General features: G+C 41.9%; 1 protein-coding gene and 1 pseudogene across 5 annotated transcripts in view; one reads left to right on the top strand and one right to left on the bottom strand.

Annotated features, from left to right (window-relative positions):
* CTNNA2 (catenin alpha 2) overlaps window positions 1–19,749 on the top strand; it is a 1,267,385-nt gene that overhangs the window by 644,489 nt on the left and 603,147 nt on the right. The gene's annotated exons all lie outside the window — the stretch shown is intronic.
* On the bottom strand, window positions 14,962–15,599 carry LOC103347725 (small nuclear ribonucleoprotein-associated protein N pseudogene; annotated as a pseudogene).

Below are 19,749 nucleotides of genomic sequence, written 5' to 3'. Positions count from 1 at the left end.
TTGAAAGCCTCTGTCAATTTTTCCTTTAAAATAGCTCTTTGGTTACCCATTTAGAAATTGCTATCACACATGTTGCAATCAAGACCTTGTCTGTCATTGTTGCCCACTACAAAGTTTTATTAACCCTGAAGTGAATTTACAGCTCCACTCCCACTGTGGGTTCCCTGACATGGTATGTGGACCAGAGATGAAAACCAGTTGATGTATGGTTAGAGGGTAATAGACTTCCCTCACTGAGACTGATAAGTCATTACGGACCCTTATATTCAATAAATCTGAGCAGGGTCCCAACTTGCACTTACTGTCGGGGAGGGCAGGGTGAGAGGGAGAGGGAGATTGATTCTTTTCCAAAATGCTGTTCAGCCTTGTACATAATATTTGGTAGGATATGGGAACAATGACAGTGGTGGGAGGGGCAGTTGCCAACATAATTACCGACTTGGTGGCAAGGATGGTACAACTTGCAATCTCTGCTCCAGGTTTAACATAGAGGGGTTCTTGGATTTGGGGAGAACTTGCAAATGAAACTTGGAAACTTGTAAAATGAATTTGGCTCTTGAAAAGTTATTGGGAGAAAAGGGTAGGGGTAGCGGTAGGGGTAGGGGTAGGGATAGGGATAGGGATAGGGATAGGGATAGGGATAGGGATAGGGATAGGGAAAAAGAGACCGTGAGAGGCTAAGACCAAGGAGAGAAAGAACTCTGCATCCTCTAGCATGGGAATCTTACATATTGGCAGACTTGTTGCCCTTTTAGAGTCATGCAGTACTTTGTAAGTTGGAGTCTACAGACGAACACTGAAGGTGCTGCAAATTCTCTAATAGAGAAACTCTGACTCCAAAAATTATGTGAAATCTTTGTCTGACACTTTATTGTCTGACACTTTATTGTCTACCTAATCTAGCCCCATCTACTTCTTTTCACCCTACATCTTTTTTTTTTTTTTTAATTGGGCTGCTTAAATTCTAAGACTTCTGCTTGTTGCTTTGCATACATCACATTCTACCCTTTCTTCTCCTCTCGTGCCCCACCCCTCAGCTTGTCAAGTTTCCAGCAATGCTTGAGTTCTGGCAGGTTCCTGGGCATCCTGGCCCTTGGTATTCATTCACTCTTCTTAATGATTTCTTTTTTTCTTTCTTTTTTTTTTTTTTTTTTTTTTTTTTTTACAGGCAGAGTGGACAGTGAGAGAGAGACAGAGAGAAAGGTCTTCCTTTGCTGTTGGTTCACCCTCCAATGGCCGCCGCGGCCGGCGCTGCGGCCGGCGCACTGCACTGATCTGAAGGCAGGAGCCAGGTGCTTCTCCTGGTCTCCCATGGGGTGCAGGGCCCAAGGACTTGGGCCATCCTCCACTGCACTCCCGGGCCACAGCAGAGAGCTGGCCTGGAAGAGGGGCAACCGGGACAGAATCCGGCGCCCGGACCAGGACTAGAACCCAGTGTGCCGGCGCTGCAAGACGGAGGATTAGCCTAGTGAGCCGCGGCGTCGGCCTCTTCTTAATGATTTCTGTAACATCTCAAGTGTTCATAAAATGTCTTCCTGGGTACTCAGCTACTCCATATTGATGGTACTTTTTTTAAAAATCTGATTTATCTTCTGTACTTGAATACTTGACTTTATGATTTTTTTTCCTGAAGATTTACTTATTTATTTGAAAGGAACAGTTACAGAGAGGGAGTGAGAGTGAGATTTTCCATCCACCGTTTCACTCCCCAAATGGCCACAACAGCCAGAGCTGGGCCAATCAAAAGCCAGAAGCCAGGAGCTTCTTCCAGGTCTCCCATATGGGTATAGGGGCCCAAGGGCTTTAGCCATCTTCTGCTGTTGTCTCAGGTGCATTAGCAGGGAGCTGGATTGGAAGTGGAGCAGCCAGAAATCCAACTGGCGCCCATATGGGATGCCAGCACTGCACGTGGTGGCTTTGCCTGCTATACCACACACTGGCCCCTACTTAAGATTTTGTGTCTCCTTTTTCTATCACAAAACTGTCAAAAGTAGCATAATTATCATAAAGGATATTTTCCATAAATAATAAAGGATATCTCTACTTCCCTCTTTGAAAGTTGGCAGATCTAGCTGTTAAGATGCTGCTAATGGAAAGTTGCCTTCTCACATGTACTAATCCAATACCCAGGCACAGTGCTGGTTCCATTCCTTACAACTACAACTGATCCTTGCATGTGATCAACAAATGATAGTGGGGCATTCAATAAGAGAGGACAGAGCAGAGAAAATAGCAACCAAAATTTTTACATTGTTTTCCTTTAAAAAATTATTTTTATTTTTATTTATTTGAAAGGCAGAGTTAAGGGGTTGAGGCGGGGGGTAAGTCAGAGATCTTCCATCCACTGGTTCACTCTCCAAATGGCTGAAGAGGAGTTGGGTTGGAAGTGGAGCAGCTGAGTCTCAAACTAGCGCCCATATGGGATGCTGGCATTGCAGGTGGTGGCTTAACCTGCTACACCACAAAACCAGCCCCTAGATCTTCTCGGGAAGAGACCCAGTGGCACTGTAAAGGTTCCAGGGATTTGGGGGTTTAGCAAAGAAAACCACACAGCCACGAGGTGGCGGTAGCACACACATGCTTTTTTAGGCACATTGACAGGTTTGTTGGAATCAGTCCAGAGAGGAAACACAGAAGTCACACCACAAAAGAGAAAAAGGGCAAGTGAGCTCCTGAGGAAGACAGAGACTGGGGCTTGTGCACCTTTGTGATGTCAGGCAGCAGCATAATGGACAGTCTGTTCAGAGCTCCCAGTAAGGGCTTGGGAACTGTGTGGCCCAGGGTTTATCTGTCTATGGCTACAAGTGTTGGTGAAGATTTATAGAGTATGCAAAACAAGCTGTCTCTAAATGTCCAAACATCTTATTTGAACTATGTTGAAAATATCTGTATCAGTGAAATCTTTAGTTTAATGCCAGTATGCTTTTGAGCTAATGAGCCTAAGCCAGCCGTGAAGAAATACACAGCCTAGGTGCCAATGAACAGAAGTTGTTTCAGTTCATTAATAAAATAGAACCATATACACACAGTTTTTTATTATTCATTTATTTGAAAGGCAGAGTTACAGGGAACAGGGGCAGAGAGAGAGAGAGAGAGAAAGTGAGTCTTCCTTCCACTGGTTCACTCCCCAGATGGCTGCCATGACCGGAGCTGTGCCACTTCAAAGCCAAGAGCCAGATGCTTCTCCCGGGTCTCCCATGCAGGTGCGGGGACCCAAGGACTTGGGCCATCTTCTACTGCTTTCCCAGGCCATAACAGAGAGCTAGATCAGAAGTGGAGCAGGCGGGACCTGAACTAGCACCCATATGGGACGCTGGCACTGCAGGTGGCGGCTTTACTTGCTATGCCACAGCGTTGGCCCCCACACATTTGTTTTTTAAATGATTTTTTAAATTTATTTATTTGAAAGGCAAAATGACAGAGAAAGAGAGAGTGAGAGCAAGAGAGTTCTCTTCTATCTGCTAGTTCACTCTCCAAATGACCACAACAGCCAGGGATGGCAGGTTAAAACCAGGAGCCAGGAACTCCATCCGGATCTCCTCCATGGGTGATAGGGGCCTAAGTATTTGGATTATCATTCACTACCTTTCCAGGTGTATCTGCAGGAAGCTAGATAGGAAGCAGAGCAGTGGGAACTCAAATCAGTACCCTCCTATGGGATGGCAGGGTTGCTGTGGATTAAACTGCCAGGCTACAACTCTGGCTCCATAGCACATTGTATGCTTGGAAACTTTAGCAGTCATATCTTAAGCATTTTTCAATGTCACTAAACATTTTTTTCCAAAAAATGATCTTTAGTAGCTGCATATCATTCCATCTTGAACCTTTATGATAGTTTACTAATAATACAATATTTCTAATGTTTCTTGGCAAATAGTCTAATGTTTCTAATAGTGATATGCAGATATGTAGTGATGGTGCCCACAACTTCTGGCTTCCAAAATTCTTTGATGTTTAGCTGGGGAGTCAACTGATTTTCTAAAATAATGTTAAGAAGTGATTTCATTCTGACTTTAAAATGTTTATTTATTTATCAGTTTGATTAATGGCCTGGGCTTGCAAATATGCGTTAGTGAAAAAACAACTAAGTGTGGACCTTTAGCCTAGTGGTTAAGAAGGCTTTTCGGACATCTGTACCCATATCAGAATGCCTGGGTTTGCATTCCGGCTCCACTCCCAATTCTAGCTTCCTGCTGATGCATGCTCTGGGAGGTAAGAGGTGATGAATCAAGCACTTGGGTCCCTTCTACCCATGCTAGAGACCTGAATTTCATTCTCAGATCCTGGAATGTGATTGCCTGGCTCTGGCCTTTGCAACATCCGGATGCAGGATCTCTCTCCTTTCTTTCTCTCTCTCTAAGTAAGTAAATAAATAATTTTTACTTTGTTATTTTTTAAATACTTATTTATTTATTTGTAAGATAGAGTTACACAGGGAGAAGGAGAGGCAGAGAGAGAGACAGAGGGAGGTCTTCCATCCTCTGGTTCACTCCCAGTTGGCTGCAACAGCTGGAACTGCACCGATCTGAAGCCAGGAGCCAGGAGCTTCTTCCAGTTCTCCCACGTGGGTACAGAGGCCCAAGGACTTGGGCCATCTTCTACTGCCCTCTCTGGCCATAGCAGAGAGCTGGATTGGAAGTGGAGCAGCCGGGACTGGAACCGACAACCATATGGGATGGCAGTACTGCAGGCGGCTTTTTTACCCACTAACGATGTTCATACAGTGAAACATTATCCAAAGAACATTCTACCACATTGGGTTCCTAAAGAATCCTAGATTTGAGGTAAAGAACAGATACCATGTGGCAACATGTATCCAATTACAACAAATCACCATGACACAAAATATTTAAACAGGTAAGCGTTTTTTTTTTAAGAAATGGCATTTCTCTGTTTTGAAAGATGTAAATTAATTTTTTTAAAATCTTGGCATTTGTTTGTAGGGAGAATGGATAAGCTAGAGAAGGTGGTAGAATGGCAGTGTGACTCACTTTCCTCATTGTGTGTCTGTGTGCCTGTGTGGGGTGAGGCAGGAGAGCCCATGAAGAGCAAGATGTGCTGCAAGAACAAAACCAGATCACACAGCCTAACTCCTGTAGCCTTGAAGCAACTGAAGTAATGGGTAGACAGCCTCAGGTTTCCTTCTCTGTGACTGTTTTTGTATTAAATGCTGCTTAAACCTAAAGGTGAGTGAAAAAAGAAGAAAGGAAACAAGATGAGGTTTTTTGAATAGTCTATGAGTTTATGAGACACGTATCCCTACATAAACTAATGGAATCCCCAAAATAATTCTGCAAATTCTGTGTCTCTAATGTTCAAATTAGGTTATTAAACCTCATAAATATTTTAATGAGTTCCTAAAAATTCAGGACAAACCATACTTGAACCTAGATCTTAAAATCTGCAAACCGTGAACTATTTCTACAAGATTACGTAGAGAACCTCAAATATCCAGTAAAGCTGATTGAAACCACCATATAGATGGCCAGCACTGTTCTCTGATTCATTTCCAGCACCCATATCCATATCCCTTTCCTTGTTTTTCCTCTCCTTTGGCATCAGCTCTTCTGTCCTTGTCTGATGCCCAGCCCCTTCATTCTGCCCTGTGGAAGGCAGTGCCATAGGAAGTCAGTGATATGGGCATATGAATGTACTTCAGCTTTTTCCTCCATTGCCCGTGCCAAAATACCTGTATTCTTTAATCCTAACCTACCCATTCTGGAGCATCTAAGATGGTGACTAGCTTTAACAAGAGTTACCCATGGCTAGGTGTTAATGATTGATAATGATATCACACAGCTTTTACCAAAGATGTCATTTCTAACGGTAGTTATCTTGATACTCTGCTGGGTTGTAGGGCAAGGTAACTTCTGTAGTGTACACTATTTCAGCTCAGGGCAGTGATTCAGGGCTAGGGTTTTGAGGATGACTGGACCTGAATTCCAATCTTGGCTTCCCAACTGGCTGGTTATTTTAATTCTGGTAATTCAGTTCACTCTTTGTGTCTCCTTTTCCTTCACTGCAAAATGAAGGTGATAATAATGTCCAGCTCTTATGACTGTGTGAGGATTTAATGACATGTTATATATAACTTGCTTATCAAGCTGCATATGGCACAGCTCCCCAAAATGAACTTCCATAAAAATTAGGAAATTAATTATTATTATACTAAGTACACCTATAGGTTAGTCCATCACTGACACATACTTTATAAACTATGAGTGCTTACTCATCACCAATTATGGCAGTGCATGGCTGGAGAAAGGAGCACTAGGGATTTAAAGGACTTTTCTTTCTACTGCTTATGACCTACTTTGGGACAATAATACATTGATACCTTAGTGTTCTCTGTTTTCTTAGTATGTTTGGCACCCTGATAAATTCTCAAGCCCTTCTTTAAAATGGTCTCAATGCCACAAAGTATTCCAACTCCCAGAAGGACATCAACAGGTCTTTACAGAGACCCTCTTCAGCCCTCACCTATGTACAGTTCTCAGGAATGGAGACGGGCTCCCAGGAAAACATGCGTTGTATGTTCCTCAGCTTATCTACTTTTTAACATATAAGGACTTTTCAGTTAGTTACCTTTCCAGCTTGCATCTGCTTTCCTTTTTCTCAATCATGTTCCTTATGGACTTGTCCGTTCCAGTTCACTTTACCCTTCCTCCCTTCCTCCCTGCCTCCCTGCTTCCATTCCCCCTTCCTCCCTGCCTCCCTGCTTCCATTCCCCCCTGCCTCCCTGCCTGCCTTCCTTCCTTCCTTCCTTCCTTCCTTCCACTAACTTGAAAGGCAGAGTTACACAGAGAGGAAGAGAAGAACAAGAGACAGCGATCTTCCATCTGCTCGTTCACTCCCCAAATGACTGCAATGGCTGGAGCTGGGCCAGGCCACAGCCAGAGCCTGGAGCTTCATCTGGATCTCGCACATAGGTGGTAGTGGCCCAGGCACTTGGACCATTTTCCACTGCTTTCCCAGGCTCAGGCTCCTAATTAGGGAGCTGGATGATACGTGGAGCAGCCTGGAATTGGACTGGTGCTCATTTGGGATAACTACATCACAGGCACCAGCTTAACCTGCTGTGGTACAATGTCAGCCCCTCTCTTATTATTTCTGACTCAGATCCTATTTATATTGTCTTCTTGCTAAATAATATTAAAAAGTCTTAACTAAACTTCTCTTCATAAGTCAGTTATACAGCTCTTCTGGTTCTAGAACTTACACCAAGGAAATGAAAAGGCAATTATAAAAAGATAAATAAGAGAGGCTTTAAAAAGTTACAGCCACTAAAATGACTAAATTTTTTTTAAAGATTCATTTATTTCTTTGAAAGGAAGAGTTACAGAGAGAGAGGAGAGAGAGATCTTTCATCTGCTGGTTCACTCCCCAGATGGCTGCCATGGCCAATGTTGACCCAAGTCAAAGCCAGGAGCTTCATCTGGGTCTCCCACGTGGGTAGCATGGGCCCAAATTCTTGGGCCATCTTCTGCTGCTTTTCCCATGTCATTAGCAGGAAGCTGGATCAGTAGTGGTGCAGCTGGGACTCAAACTGGCACCTCTATGGAATGCCAATGTCATCGGTGGTGGATTTACCTACTATGCCACAATGCCACCCCCAATGAGTAAAACTGAAAAATCTGATAGTGCCAAATGATATGGAGCAACTGTAACTTTCATGTATTTTGGTAGAAAAGAAAATGGTACAAATTCCTTGTACCATAGTACCCAACAGTGACCACTTCTAGGAATTTACTAACTTGAAATGAAAACTACACCTATGGAAAGATTGCACACTAATTTTCATAGCACTTTTATTCATAATAGCACCAGGCTGGAAAGAATTCACATGTTGTTGACCAGTATAAATAGATAAGTTAATTATAATTCATTAATGCTATACACGAAAGTGAATCTCAATATTTTGCTGAGTTAAACAAGCCAATCTCAAAAAAGAAAACAGCCTGTATGATTATATTTATATAAAATTCTAAAAGGCATTCAAACTAATTATAGTTAAAGAAGGTAGATTTGTCATTGTCCAGAAGCTGGGATTGAGATGGGGCACAGGAAGTGTTCTATGTACTGGTTATTGTGGTAGCATTAAAGGTAAACTTTTAAAAAGTTATTGGATAAGTACTTAAAATGAGTATACTAGATAGCCATGTAAATATTAAAAAATAATAAAAATCAAGGAAAATGTGGTGAGATTTCACTTGTCATATATTAGAAACACCCAGGGACACAACTGCACTGCAGATGGATCTATTCAGGTTCTTTGGTCACATATTAAGTACTGACTAGATGCTAAGTCCAGAGTTAACCACATAACATACAGGCATGGAAGACAGGAAGCTTTGTAAACACAGGATCTTTGCAGTTTTGACAACATACTCACTCTAAGATGGTTGCTATGCTGGACTTCAGCAGAAAGAGCAGGGTGTTGTCGGCATGTAGGGAGGGGCATTGAAGACTGTAGACTCCTGGAGCAAGTGGAGTTTTAGCTCAGTCCTGGAAAAAGAAGGCCGTGTGGATGCGTTAGCCAAGGAAATAGCACATGCAGAGCCGTGGCAGGTGAGGTGAGAGAGGAGCAGACATGTGGGCATAGGTGACATGATGAAAGGTTTAGAATTTCTCCTGAATTCTTTGTGGCACAAGTGAAGAGCACTAATCAGAAGAATGGTGTACATCAGTTAATGCTTTAGAATAACCGTGCTGTCCTTTGTGTGAGGTCTCTATTTCAGAGGTCAGGATGACTGGAGAGAGCAGTTAGGGAACCACCGAAGAAATCCAGCCGTGGTGGGAAGGATGGCAGGGTGGGACATCTTGGACCTGGCTTCTTCAGGCTCTTTAGAAAATGTGACAAACACTTTTCAGCTCCATTTGGTACAGGTTTTTTTTTTTTTTTTCTTTTGTGCATATTGTTTCTTTTTGCCAAGGGCACTTGGAGCTCATTCTGTATCCTCTATTCGCCAGACTTTACTCCTCCTTTTTATCTTGTCCTATACATGGGCTAGGAGAATTACATGGTTTTATGTTAGGTTTTGTGGGAAACATGAGCCCTATTTGATTCCTCCTTGAATGGATTGCTGCCATGGGCAGTTCCTTCACTGGTACAAAGACACCAGGTCTGCCCTTCTCTTGAAGAACATTTACGACAGAGAGTGCACTTACCCTTCCACCCTCCTATTAGTAACTGAGTGTCTGCTCTGCCTGAGACTGAGAGGCTGGTGAGTTTGATAACCCTCTTGATGGATTATCCCCCAACTAACTGAGTTATTCTCTCATGCAAAGGATGATGGGTTACTTTGAAGTACAAAAGATAGTCTCTATCTCACCTGACATATAATGATTTTTAAAGATTTATTTATTTATTTGAAAGGCAGAGAGAAAGAGAACCATCTTTTGGTTGAGTCCCCAAATGGCCTTTACTGCTGGGACTGGGCCAGGTAAAGCCAGAAGCTTGGAACTCCATCTGGGTCTCCCACATACGTGGCAACTGGGCCATCCTCTGCTGCTTTTCCAGGCACATTAGCGGGGAGCTGGGACAGAAATGGAGCAGCCAAGACTTGAACAGGTGCTCAAATGGGATGCTAAGCTCTTGGTCAGAGGTTAATCCACTGGGCCACAGTGCCAGCCCCCTGATGTATAATTTTGAAGGCAAGAAAACTTTGTTGTGTGTTAAGGCAAAAGGGGAAAAGTAAGTAAGTGGAGTGTTGTATGTGAAAGAGAGAGCTCATCCAGTAAATAGTGAGTACCTTGGCATGGTGATTTTATGCAAAAAGTCTCATGGAATACTGTGTGAGTACCTACTGTGGACCGGAAAGTCTGTTATGCGGTTGGCACACCAAGATGAAGGAAGGCTTTCCATGCCTCCAGGAAGCAAATTCACCTGTAAAATGGGATCTGCTTTTTCAACTTGAATTGTTATTGCCTTATTCCCTAATCTTTGAGAAGGTCTACCTGCTTGTAGAATCAGCGTTTGATTCAAATCGCAGGAAATTTGAGGAGCCCTGAACACCAACAGGTCTCTAGATGTTGGTTGCTCCAAGTCAGTCTGAAGGTTCAGGTGCAGAATGTTCGCTTGGCTCCTTCAGGGCCCCCTTCTCTGAAGTGTGAGAGTAGTGGCATTGTTAAAGGGTGACTGAAAGAAATCGAATTTTATTTGGAGAGAGAAAAGACAAAATCATTAAAACACTCTCATAAAATGAACAGAGCTGAAGGACTACCTTTTTTTTTTTATTTCAACTATATAAAAGCAACTATGGAAATCCAAAAACAGTTCCTCATTTATTAAATTGGAAAATGAGTAAAACTTCAGAATTTTTACTTGTTGGTCTTTAATTAAATCAGCAATGAAAAAAAATTCATGTAATTAGAATTACATTGTATCAGCCATTAGAAAAAAATGAAATCCTATCATTTATAGCAAAATGATTGGAACTACAGGACATCATGATAAATGAAATAAGACATAGTGTTCTCCCTCATGTGGAAACTAAAAACAAAACAAAATAAACAAGCAAAAAAACTCAATCTGAACACAGAATTCTAATTACTAGGGGCTAGGAGTGATGGGAGGTATAGAAAGAGTTTGGATTTAAATAATTAGGAGGAGCTAAGTGTAGTTCATTAATTGTGAAAAATATATAAGATCTTAGCAATAGGGGAAGCTGGTTGTGGGGCATATGGAGAGGATCCTTTGTACAACTTTATATTTTGTTTTGTAAATTTAAAACTATTTTGAAATTTGGCTGGCGCCACAGCTCACTAGGCTAATCCTCCGCCTTGCGGTGCCGGCACACTGGGTTCTAGTCCCAGTCGGGGCACCGGATTCTGTCCTGGTTGCCCCTCTTCCAGTCTAGCCCTCTGCTGTGGCCCGGGAGTGCAGTGGAGGATGGCCCAAGTCCTTGGGCCCTGCACTCGCGTGGGAGACTAGGAGAAGCACCTGGCTCTTGGCTTCGGATCAGCGTGGTGCGCTGGCCGCAGTGGCCATTGGAGGGTGAACCAACGGAAAAGGAAGACCTTTCTCTCTGTCTCTTTCTCTCACTGTCCACTCTGCCTGTCAAAAAAAAATAATAAAAATTTTTAAAAAATTAATAAAAAAAACTATTCTGAATTTTTTATTTTAAAGAGGCTGAAAATCTGTAGCAGTCAGGACAATGTAGTGTTGGTGAAAGGAGAGACAAGTGGGTCAATGGAAGGAAACAGAGAGCCAAGAAATAGCCCCATAAATACAGAGAAACAACCTGGACCCGTACCTTACTCCAGGTAAAAAAAAAAAAAAAAAAAAAAAAAAAATTGCAATGGACTATAGGCCTGAATACAAAAGCTAGAACAATAAAGTTAGAAGGAGCAAGAAAAAATAGCTTTATGATAGTGGGATAGGCAAAGGTTTCTTAGAGATAACCCAGAAAACCTGAACCATAAAGGGTGTATGAGGCTTTCCTCTTTGGAGACAACTTGTACCGAGATCCTGGGACTACATCTCTTTTTTTCCTTATTTACTTCTTATTTATGTATTTATGCATTTATATTTATTTATTTATTTCCATAAAGAGAATAGGTTTCATGTATTTCATATATATAGGTATTTTTTAAAAGATTTATTTGAAAGAGTTACACAGAGAGGAGAGGCAGAGAGGTAGAGAGAGAGAGAGAGGTGTTCCATCCACTGGTTCACTCCCCAATTGGCCACAATGGCTGGAACTGCACCGATCCATCTGAAGCCAGGAGCCAGGAGCTTCTTCTAGGTCTCCCTTGTGGGTGCTGGGATCCAAGGACCTGGGCCATCTTGTACTGCTTTCCTAGACCACAGCAGAGAGCTGGAAGTGGAGCAGCTGGGTTTTGAACCGGTGCCCATATGGGATGCTGGCACTTCAGGCCAGGGCATTAACCCGCTGCGCCACAGTACCAGCCCCTAAATATAGTTTTAACTACATAATGATATTTCACTCCCTCCTCCTTTCTTTCTTATTTTTCTTTTAATTTTTGGGATGACATACTTTCAATTTACTTTATAATCCCAAGCTTAATCCTCCAATAAATAAAGAATTCAACAAGTAGTAAGTAGAAAGACTAACTCTATACAGACAGGAGCTATAAGCAATAATCAAACCTTGAGATGTCAGTTTCATCATATACATTACATGTCTTTTGGACTCTATTAGTTACCACAAATCAGGGGAAAATATAATATTTATACCACAAATCAGGGGATTAACTTATTTCACTAACATAATCATCTCCAATTGCATCCATTTTGTTGAGAAAGACAGGATTTCATTCATTTTTAGTGGCTGAGTAGTATCCCGTTGTGTCTATGTACCACATTTTCTTTATTCAGGCATCTGTTTAGAGACATCTGGGTTGATTCCATATCTTAGCTTTTACAAATTAAGCTGTTATAAACATGGGGTACTGATAACTCTTTCATATGCAGGTTTCATTTCTTTCGGGTTAATTTCCCAGCAGTGGGATGGCTGGGTCATATGGTACATCAAATTTTGGATTTCTGAAAAATTTCCATATTTCATAGTGGCAGTGCTGGATTACATCCCACTAACAGTGTGTCAGGGTACCTTTTTCTCTATATCCATGCCAGTATCTGTTATTTTTTAGATTTCTGGATGATAGCCATTCTTACTGGGATGAGGTGATACCTCATTGTGGGTCTTATTTGCATTTCCCTGCCAATTAGTGATCCTAGCCATTTGTAAATCATTGGAATGCATATTTTATTTGGAGACCTGATTTCTTTTTTCAGCCTGGATCTCTCCTCGTTGTACTGTGTTACACTCATGCGCAGAGCCTCAAGTGAACTTTAACAGCAAGAACTGTGTTCCAGCATTGAAAACAAATCAGACAGGAGCCTCCATGTATTTCTGAAGTCTAGCCTCTAGTGTATATCAAGATGTGTTATAATTATAATCTCTAAAATCAGGACACTGCAGTCTAGTTGTGATATAAACTGTCAGAAAGAAACCACACTCAGGCACACACACCCTCCTACTACAGAAAAAGAAACTCTTACAGATACACAGGACATATTTTATATGTGTGGAGCCAGTTATAGAAACGCTGTTAGAGGAGGGAAGCAATAAAAACAGTACATTAATATTTTAAATGTTAGTTAAAAAAAATGTGGCTGGGTGAGAAGCAAATGCTTAAAGAACTTCCCCTTAATAAAAACGACATTCTCGGTTATATGACCCACAGCAAATCGGCTTCAGCTGCGTTTTTATTTAGCAATTTGTGTTTGGTGTTTTCGCTTGGAGATTCTCCCCTATTCCATTTTATGGCATCCTTTGCATAAATTCCGAGGAGGATTGGGGTGTAAAACTGTCAATTCTCAGCAGCTCATAAACTAATGAATTTAAATTTTAAATGGGGGATTTTAAAACATGTGGGGGCTGTTTTCATTATCTGATGGTGTGTATCTCCAGCGAAAAGTGGCAATGTATAAATGCTGGAGATGGCTCCCTCCAGAAACATGATAAGAAAAATCCCTTTCTCACCCCCATTTCCACCCTCCCTTTCTGTATCTCACTTTTTCCCTTTCCTTTAAAATCTGAACCTCCAGTGAGTTTCACCTCTGACAAATGCATGAGATAAGTTGTTTTAAAGATTGATCTGAACCAGACAAGCTTTATTTGCCCTCATAAATCTTTCTCACTTCCTTTTATTCTTTAAAGTCATTTTGTTCTTCTCTCTCTTCTCCATCCAAGTTACTGTTCCCCCCAAACAGACAGGCAGCCTTACAGAAAATGGTTAAGGAGAAGGAAAACATAGTCACTGACTGATCAAAAATTGCCTATCTAATGGTCAAAGGAACATTTTGCCTCCTTTCCCTCCCTCTTGCATGATCTGCTTCCATACTGTATTCATTCTGCAATAACGCAAGAATTGGGACTGAATGTGAGAGAAAAAAAATGTGAAATTTCTGTTTAATCCAAAGTCTTAATTTCCTTGTGCACTGGGTGATTATATTGATTATACTGATAGATTGAGGGACCTGTCTTTAGGAATTTATATGTTTCCCTTTGAGGTTCATTCCAGTATATGGTGAGTCTGAAGGTTTACTGTAAGTATTAAACCAAATAGAATTGCTGTTTGGGATGTATTTCAGAATCTCATGCTATTGTGTACCATTCAACTATTTTATTGTTAAACATTTATTTATTTGAAAGGCAGAATGACAGAGAGGGATGGACAGAGAAGAGAGAGATCTTCTATTTCATGGTTTACTCCAGAAGTGCCCACAACAGCCAGGGCTGGACAAAGCTGAAGCCAGGAGCCAGGAACTTGATCCAGGTCTGGCACATGGGTGGCAGAAACCCAAGTACTTGCGCCATCTGCAACTGCCTCGTTGGTGCATTAGCGGGAAGTTAGATCGGAAGCGGAGTAGCTAGGATCGGATCCAGCACTATGACATAAGATTGTGGGTATTCCAAGTGGCAGCATAACCTGCTGTGCTACAATACCTGCCCGTCATTCAATAAGTTTTGAGAATAAATGAGATTATTTTTCTTTCAAATAGTTCACTACCTTTTTGGAGATTTTTTTTTCTGTTACTTTACAAAGTTTTCTAAACACACCTTAGGAAAATCAGTCTTGGATTCCCTGCCTTTATATCCCCAGCACCTTATGGTATGCACTCTTTAATATTTTGTTGAATTAACAAACAAATAAAACATAGTAACTTCTACCAAGGAGTTATAACCTAAAGAAGAAAATGGAAAACATTTGCCAGAAAACACTTTTTGAAACTTGTTTTCTTTTTGTTAAAATTGCTTTATGCATTTATGAATGAAGAAAGAAGGGGCTAAAAGCTCACAAACACTCTGCACAATTTCACAAGATGCATTGCAGGGAAAAAAGTGACTGAGACAGATCAAGAGTATCATAGAGTCTTGGTGGGTGCGTTCCTTGGGGAGGTGGGCCTGTAATTCCTTGTAGAGGGGGATATTATTCTTGGAGGTGGCATCCTCTAGAAGTGGGGAGCCCAATTGGTGAACATTGGTGGTCTCATGCCAGGTGGAGGTGCCCTAGTTCCTGGAGGTGAGGTTGTTCTGCAGACAGGTGGAAGTGGAGTCCCTTGTGCTGGCAGATACTGGGTTGGGGCTCCAGCAGTACTGGCAGTAGCAACAACAGTAGCAGCTGTTACAGTGCCTCTTCCCTGTGGAGTTGTTACCTGCTGTGATGGCCCCCCAACTCCTTGGACAGGGCCTGCTAATACAGTGGGAGCCTGAGGAATTGGGACCCCAGTTGGTTCCCCTCTGCCAGCAGCCCTGAAAACTCCAGGGCCTCCTGCAGCTCCAGGAATTAGTTCCTCAGCAATGCCAGTATTTGGGAGGTGGGCCCTCAGTAGTCTTGGATGGCGAGTTCTTCCCATGTAGCAACACCAGACTCAAAACCTGCTTTTCTTCGTGTTCTGGTTGCTTCAGTTCTATGGCTTTATCTTCCTCATCACAATCACAGAGGATAAAATTCCTATACTTGTCAAAAGCCTTAAAGATGCCAATGAAGATTCACCCATCTTGCAGGTTAGAACTCAGTCTACAGCCAGTATACTGCATCATCTTGATACCCTTGCCCACAGTCATGATTGGTGCTCCACCAAATTCAATGTCCAAAGTAAAATTTCAGAACTATTAAGACCTAAGAAAAGGCTGTAGACAAAGATATGTTGTCTAGTTCTCAAACAAACCATGTAAGTTGGGTAGAGGCTTCACAAACAGTAGATGGAGCTCAGTTTTTACTTGGAAAAGCGGCTCTATAAACAGTAGATGGAGCCTGGTTTTTGCTTGGAAGTGAGCTACCTTGATATTGCAGTACAGCTTCAAGTACCTCTTGGTGCCTCACCTAAGAATGCCTGAGTTCTGCCTGGAAATCTACCACAGGTATTTGCTGCTGCTTCAGAACGTAGAGTACAACTGACACCCATGATTGTTCAATGAAGTAATCCTCCAGGGCTGGCGCTGTGGCGCAGTGGGTTAACACCCTGGCCTGAAGCACCAGCATCCCATATGGGCGCTGGTTCGAGACCTGGCTGCTCCACTTCGTGTCCAGCTCTCTGCTATGGCCCGGGAGTGCAGTAGAAGGTGGCCCAAGTCCTTGGGCTCCTGCACCCACGCGGGAGACCCGGAAGAAGCTCCTGGCTCCTGGCTTTGGATCAGCACAGTTCTGGCCATTGCGGCTATTTGGGGAGTGAACCATCGGATGGAAGACCTCTTTCTCTCTCTCTCTCTGCCTCTCCTTTCTCTGTGTAACTCTGACTTTCGAATAAATAAATAATTCTTTACAAAAAATGAAGTAGTCCTCCTATGTTTGAGTTGAGCTTATACTTCTAGCACATGCTGTTCTGTAGTCCATCTCAGATGTAAGTGATCCCTAGTTGGCTCCATTGTGTCATTGTCCACTCCTCAAGCCGAGGCATCAGGCATCTCCAGCAGCTGCTAAGATTGCCACCTCTTTTCATTGCCTAGAGGCCACTGCTTCTTTCTGTCAGGCTCCTGCATACCTCTGGGGAGGTAAATTTAATGCACATTTAACCTTTCAGTCAATGAGATAATAATCTATTTGGACTAAGTTTGGACGTATTTTGAAGATTCAAAATTGGTGCATGTATTTTAATTTCTTAAAATTATTTCTATCAGCAAACCAAATTGAAGATTACCAGTTTCTTAGATGATAGGATATGGTCTCTTCACCAGAATCAAATTGTTCTTTAAGCTGTAGTTTTAAATCACTTTTAATCAATGTCATTTCCACTGTGTCACCTGGGAAACAATTGGATGGCCTAACCAATATCTAATTAGCTGATTTCCAGCACAGGAAACAGACTGCACACTGTGATTTCTTGCACTTGGAAGCTAACTTTCCATGCTCCACTTTTAATTGCATTATGATTGTTATTGGATCATTTCCACCCTATAGAAAATAAGGGTCATCACTTCTCTGTATCAGGAAATAATTTGACTTTTTCCTCACTGGAAAAAAAAAAAACAGGTATTCAATCCCATTCCTCTTTCTATCTCATGTGGAAAACAGACTCAAGACTTGACCTGTTAAGATGGATTGCCTTGATTCTCTTGAGTTCTGCAGCATTAATAGACCAGAGCTGTAAAGCCGTCCACAGAATTTGATTTGACACTCTAGGAGTCTGTCTATATCAAACATATCTTTCAAATAGGCATTGCAAATTTTAAAACCAGTTTCATCTGTAACAGTTTGAAAATATCCAAATCAGAAAAGGTACTGAGACATTTGGTTAATAGGACATTCCTTTAGCCTACTAGGTTCTGCTAACTGCTTTGGCCAGCTGATTGCCTGTGCTAGCAAGTTGAGCACAGATCTTGGAGATTCAGGGTTACTGATGTGTACAGAAGAGAACTATAACCCTTCTCATTTCTGTACTTTACCTGCTGAGATCAGGACCTGACAGAAGGTAGGACTTGAGGGGCTGGCGCTGTGGTACAGTGGGTTAATGCCCTGGCCTGAAGCACCAGCATCCCATATGGGCACCGGTTCTAGTCCCAGCTGCTCCACTTCCAATCCAGCTCTCTGCTATGTCCTGGGATAGCAGTAGAAAATGGCCCAAGTCCTTGGGCCCCTATACCTACGTGGGAGACCTGGAAGAAGCTCCTGGCTCCTGGCTTCAGGTCGGTGCAGCTCCGACTGTTGCGGCCATCTCGGGAGTGAACCATCGGATGGAAGACCTCTCTCTCTGTCTCTACCTCTCTCTGTAACTCTATCTTTCAAATAAATAAAATAAATCTTAAAAAAAAAAAGAAGTTAGGGTTTGAAATTCCAAGCATCCTTCTGTCAGTTTGCGTATACTGTCTGGAAAGAGCACTTGTTTTCTCTTCGTTTTCAATGATGATGTTCTTGAAGAGTCAGTTGTAGGAGCTCTGTCAGAGTCATCCTATTTGCTAAAATATTACTTTCATGTGGGTGTAATTCAGTGAAGTATCATTACAGGGACCTTGCTACTTCTCACTTCCTATAATATACCTGAGTTCTTTACCAAATCTTTACTATATTTTTTCGTTATGGGTAAAAGGCAATGTGTTTATGAATTTTTAATATTCCTGTCATGATCTTACAAGAAGAAATTACTTTATTAGGTATGTAGATATTCTAGCAGTAGGTTGGAGAGTGGATCATAATCTCAAAATAGTAAATGCTAGCTCAGTGGCTTTCCAACAGAGAGATAATGTGTCTTGGTGAGACAAGAGAGCATTTGTAGAAGAGGATTTATTTGCAGCTCTCAACTTGTTCCCTTCCTTTGCACCAGCCTAATCTCCAGGGCTCTCCTTGAGTCACATTCTGTAAATACCTCCTCAGGTAGACCCACATTACCAAGGACAAGATGAAGGTCTCTTGTGTTGTCTTTAGTCTATGGTTTGTAATGAAGTTTAGGAGCAAGCCAGAGGGAATGGCAGGAAATATCAAGAGGTACACACAGGAAATAGGAGAAATAAAATCGTAGAACTAGAAAGCAGGGAGGCACTGCAGTAATCATCTGGTAGAAATACCATGCAGGGTTGGAAGTGTTTCTCTGATATCTCTGGTAGATGTATCGTATGTTGGACATTTTCATTAACTCAGGGAACACATGATGTTTTTTACAGGCACTGACATCCTTGGTTGGGTAGCTCCAGTTGTTACAAACTCTTTCTTTTAAATCTTTAATTGATTTCAAACCTATATTTTAGAGATGTCCAGTGACAATGTTCTTCTAAGACTGGGAACACATGATTGCCACTTGTGTTGAATTTGTCAATGAAAACTGTAGGAATTATAATGAGTAGTTATTATAACGCTTATTAAAATTACATAATGGTAGCAGAATTTATAAAGAAATAATGCAGTTCAATACTTCCAAGATGTTATATGATAATGTTGCATGGAGTATATTAGCTAACTACTTAGGGGACGTCCTACCAAGAGTAGGTTATGTTGCTTACTGTCTGATTGGTGGTACCTGAGGCACTTACATAAATGTAGCAAAGGAGAAGGTTGAAGGAATTACTTATTTGGGATCCACCTGTGATGTGCTGTGGTATTTTGGGTACAGAAATGAATATGACGGCACTGTGAAGTCAACTGTGGCTCCTAAGCCATGATATTCAACTGTCTGACTAGCACAAGGAAGATTTCAAAGTGAAATTTTGATAAGTGGTGGATTCATGGAAGAAGCATGTAGCATGATTGAGTTCTAAAGCTTGGGTGATTTGGAAAAAGCATAATTTGTTTAACATTTTAGAAATCATTATTTCACTTTTTTTTGGCATCCTGTTTATATAGAAATCATTTTGTAAGTTCTCAGGTTTTCACCTGTGTTAGTGAATTACCTTGGAATATTGTGGAAAGGGGTCCTTCATGACTAGTTATGGAACTCCCTCCTTGTGTTGGTTTTGCTCGATTTTTTTATTAATGCCTTGGATATAATTAATAAAAGAGAAGGGTAGGGCTGGTGATGCTGATTAAATCTACTTGAGAGACTGCCGCTGTGGCATAGTAGGTTAAGCCTCCACCTGCAATGGTGCAATGGGCACTGATTCATGTCTGGCTGTTTGTCTTCTGATCCAGTTCTCTGCTAATGGCCTGGGCAAGCAGTGAAAGATGGCCCAAGTGCCTGGGCTCTGTACCAATGTGTGAGACCTGGAAGAATCTCCTGGCTCCTGGCTTTGGCCTGGCCCAGCTCTGGCCATTGCGGCCATTGGGGGAGTGAACCATTAGATGGGAGAC

Source organism: Oryctolagus cuniculus, chromosome 2, assembly GCF_964237555.1.
Source record: "Oryctolagus cuniculus chromosome 2, mOryCun1.1, whole genome shotgun sequence".
Lineage (NCBI taxonomy): Eukaryota > Metazoa > Chordata > Mammalia > Lagomorpha > Leporidae > Oryctolagus > Oryctolagus cuniculus.
This window is presented reverse-complemented; position numbering and strand designations above follow the sequence as displayed.